General features: G+C 41.7%; 1 non-coding gene across 1 annotated transcript; it reads left to right on the top strand.

Annotated features, from left to right (window-relative positions):
- Nucleotides 1-492: 492 nt before the first annotated feature.
- Nucleotides 493-649, top strand: LOC120102679 (U1 spliceosomal RNA). Its single transcript, XR_015687291.1, has one exon. It is a non-coding gene; the product is annotated as a U1 spliceosomal RNA (small nuclear RNA).
- The last annotated feature ends 3,901 nt before the right edge of the window (nt 650-4,550 follow it).

Below are 4,550 nucleotides of genomic sequence, written 5' to 3'. Positions count from 1 at the left end.
AGTAAATGGCTCCAAGTTCCCACATGACCTGTGCCCAAACATAACCCCTCTTCTCTGGCTTCATCCCCACGACTTCCTGCTTTTTTCACATGATGCCAGCCAGTGTCACTACCTTCCCATGCTCTACCTCAGGGTCTTTGCAATGGCTCATTCTTTCCGGACACTGTATGCTTAGCTTCCTTCCTTTAAATTACCTCCTCAGTGAAGCGCACTGTTCCATCTCCACTTTGTACAGAATAAAGCACCGCCCTACAACTTTGAGTCCTCTTGCCTCATTTGACTTTTCTGAATAGTTACGATCTGTGACACTCACTATACACCTGACATATTAATTATGTCTACTATTGTTCCTCTGAATATAAGTGCCTTCAGGGTGGAGATCTTCTGTTCAAGGCTTGCTTTATCTCAGATACCTAGAATGCTGTCTGGTATAAATAGGACTCAATGAATATTTTCAGTGGTATATAAAAAGCTCATCAAGAGGCAAATACCACACTTACCTGTCAGGGATATACCAGAATCTTGAAGGTGGTTTTCCCAGGGCTAAGCATATTCATTGTGGAATTGCTGACCCCTGCAATTTCCCCAAATGAGGAAAACTTTGACTGCATAATTTATAGTAATGGAGGGCTCTGTTCAAGTTCTCCCTGAGGAGGTGGGGGGAGGGTAAATAGGAGATAGCTCAGTGGGTAAAAGTCCTTGCTGCCAAGCCTAATGACCTGTATTCGAAGGCCGGGATCACATGATGGAAAATGAGACCTGACCCCTACATATTGTCTGAAATCTAGATGTATGCTGTGGGATTTTTATAACACACACACACACACACACACACACACACACACACACACACACACAACTGTAACAATGACTTAAATAAATAAATAAATAAATAAATGGTAAACGCAAATTGTGTGTTGTAGTACTTTTTAAAAAAGATTTATTTTTTAATGTATTTTATGTAGCTAGGTGCTTTGTCTGCATGTATGCCTGCACACCAGGAGAGGACACCAGATCCCATTATAGGTAGTTGTGAGCCACCATGTAGGTGCTGGGAATTGAACTCAGGAGTTGTACTGGCTGGTTTTGTGTGTCAACTTGACACAACCTGGAGTTATCACGGAGAAAGGAGCTTCCCTTGAGGAAATGTCTCCATGAGATCCAGCTGTAAGGCATTTTCTCAATTAGTGATCAAGGGTGGGATGGCCCATTGTGGATGGTGCCACTCCTGGGCTAGTAGTCCTCAGTTCTATAAGAAAGCTGAGCAAGCCAGGGGAAGCAAGCCAGTAAGCAGCATTCTTCCATGACCTCTGTATCAGCTCCTGCTTCCTGCCCTGCTTGAGTTCCAGTCCCGACTTCCTTCGGTGATGAACAGCAATGTGGAAGTGTAAGCTGAACAAACCCTTTCCTCCCCAACTTGTTTCTTGGTCATGATGTTTTCTTCAGCAAATAGAAACCCTGACTAAGACAGGAATCTTCAAAGAATAGCCATTGCTCTTAATTGCTGAGCCATCTCACTAGCCCAGCATTGACTTACTTATAATTCCAAACAAGTTTGGGAAAAATAACAAGATCCTATATGTTTTTTCAAAAACAAACGCTTTAGCAGGAGTTTACTCTAGAAATGCTTTTGTGGTAAAAAAAAAATTCTTCAATATTCCTATAATTTATTTTCAAGTATTTGAAGTATTGTTTGGATGGCACTTCTAATGCAGAGGACTAAGGAAATCATCCACTGTTGAGTTGTGAATACACTGTCACTTGAAATATGGGTCCCTCTCTTGTAAGAAATCCATCCATCCATTCTTTCTTCTATCCATTGATCTACCACTCACCCATCTACCCAATCAAGTATGCATGTATGAATCCACACATCCATTCTTTCATTCTTCCTTTCATCCACCCAACCACTCAGGTACCCATCCATTCATTCTTCCATCCATTCTTCTTTCCATTCATCCATTTTCCACCCACCCACCCACCCTTTATCCATCTATCCAAACTTTTTTTCATGTACTTTTCTTCGTGTTGGTCGATTGTACTCTTTCTCCACATGCAGCTATTCTGATATGTTAGATGTACATCTTTTCTTATATCTGTTCTTAGATGATATCAAAATTATATTTTTGATAAATGCTGTTCAATTGTACATATTTTACTCTGCTTCCATTTTCTTAGCATGACGAGATATAGCCATCTTGCGCTGTGTATGTCTGGAGTGCCACTGTTCCAGCTATTATAGATGCATCTGATACATGTTACCATTCTAGTCCCCTAATGATGAATACCTGATTGCTTCCAACGCTCGGAGCTTACAAGCAACCCCATTTCTGCCTGGGACATCTAGGCCATAACCCCCTAGACTGTTAGTTCTTTAGAATGAATGGCCACATCAATGACACTCCCCCTAGTTGTATGTGACAATTCCTCAATCCACACTTCCTCAGCTATACCTGCTTATTATCCAGATATCTCGGTTTTTGTTAATGTAATATCAAAACAGTATTCTCCGAAGCTGGTGCCTCAGTGCTTAAGAAGGCTGGTCACTTCTCTAGAAAATCTAGCTTTAATTCCTAGCATCCACATGGCAGTTCACAACCATCTGAAACCCCCGTACCAGGGAATCTGATGTGTGCCCAGAGGCTTGTCTCCTGCGTGACTCCAGATCCTATCAAGTAGACCATGAAGATTAACTACGATTAACCATGATTAGCCATGACAGGGGTCACTTTACTTGGCTTTACTTTTGTATTTGGAGGGCTCATGTTTTTAAACTACCTTTCATGCCTGGAACAATGCTCAGAGGTTAAGAGCACTGGATGCTCTTCCAGGGGATCAAAGTTTGATTCCAGAACATTGGCACCTCACAACTATTTGTAACTCCAGTTCTAAGGGATCTAACAGCCTTTTCTGGAAGACAAAAGATCCATACACATAAAATAATAATCAATAAATAAAGCATTTTTTGAAAAGAAAGTCTTTCTTCATCAGATGCAGACACACATGCCAGCAGTCTAAGCCACTCAGAATGTGGAGGCAGCAGGATCAAAAGTTTAAAGCCAGCCATGGCGGTACAGTGAAACGGTCGAACAAAAGAGGAGAGACAGGGTATGGCTCAGTGTAGAGCACTTGCCTGAATTCAGCCCTTATTTCTGAACAGTCTGTCTCTATTTTCTGTTACAAACACTCTTGCTATCCACATTCCAATGTCCAGTCTAATTGGAATCTTGCTTTATGTCTGGATTCTGGATTTTGCTCTATTCTTTCCTTAAATTAAGCCATGTCCTAATGTGCTGAGTAATCCCCCTTCCCATTAACTTGCCCTTAGGTTTGTTTGTCTAGGACTTTCTCTAAAGCCCCTCAGTCCACTCTGTTCCCTTTCCCAACTGTCTTAGTTAGGGTTACTGTGGCTGTGATGAATCACCAGGACACAAGAGCAACTCAGGGAGAAACGAGTTTATTTTGCTTACACCTCCATGTTCATCATCAAAAGCAGTAAGGGCAGGAAGTCAAACAGCAAGAACCTGGAGGCAGGAGCTGATGCAGAGGCCTTGGAGGGGTGCTGCTCACTGGCTTGCCCCCCATTGTTTGCTTTCTTACAGCACCCTGCACCACCAGGCCAGAGACGGCCCCACCCGTGATGAGGCTTATCACCAGAATACACAGCAAGCCTGTCTGCCTACAGCCTGAGCTTGTGGAGACATTCTCTCAAGTGGGTTTGCTCCTCTCAGATGACTCTAGTGTGTGTGTCAAATTGACATAAAAGGAGCCAGCAGAAGGAATTAAAAAGATACATGACATGTTTTCCCTTTTGCCTCACGACTGTGATTTTCAATTTGGGCGTTTTAGATTAATGGATGTAAATACTTAGCAATATTTGGGAATACTTTTTGACATTCCAGCTGACAAGGAAGATTCTACTGCCATTTGGTATGTAGCCTCAGGATGTCACCAGTCCTCTCTGTTTTTTGCTTTTGGTCCTCAAAAATAAATGTAGTAGGATTAAGTAAGGAATGAGGACGTCAGCTGAATATATATATATATACACATACACACACAAACCAAACACACACTCGTGTGCGTACACACACACACACACACACACACACACACACACACACACGGGGGGGGGGAGAGAAAGAGAGAGAGAGAGAGAGAGAGAAAGAGAAAGAGATAGAGAGGGAGAATTGCACATGCAAAAAGTATGGAATGTGCCTCTTCCTACACAGAAGTAATAGATAAATTTAAAAATTAAATTGTTATAGAATCTTCAGACAATTCAATATCTTGAATAAAAAAAGGAGGTAATCAGCATGGTTTTCTACATCTCAGGATGCTTTAACCCAGCATATCCTATGACTCAGTATATGCTTGGCAGGTTATTCTCTGGTGGTATTCCACAACTACAGTACAATTGTGGAAGATTCCATATGCTCACATTAGATTTCCTGATATTTGAGGAAAGGCTATGATGAACTTTTGTCTCTTCCCACCTATCTAAGTAATAAACCTGCATAAAGTTAAAAAAAAAAAAAAAAGGAGCCAGCACA

Source organism: Rattus norvegicus, chromosome 4 (genome assembly GCF_021556685.1).
Source record: "Rattus norvegicus strain SHRSP/BbbUtx chromosome 4, alternate assembly SHRSP_T2T, whole genome shotgun sequence".
Classification (NCBI taxonomy): domain Eukaryota; kingdom Metazoa; phylum Chordata; class Mammalia; order Rodentia; family Muridae; genus Rattus; species Rattus norvegicus.
The sequence above is the reverse complement of the archived record's forward strand: the minus strand, read 5'-3'. Positions and strand labels throughout refer to the sequence as shown.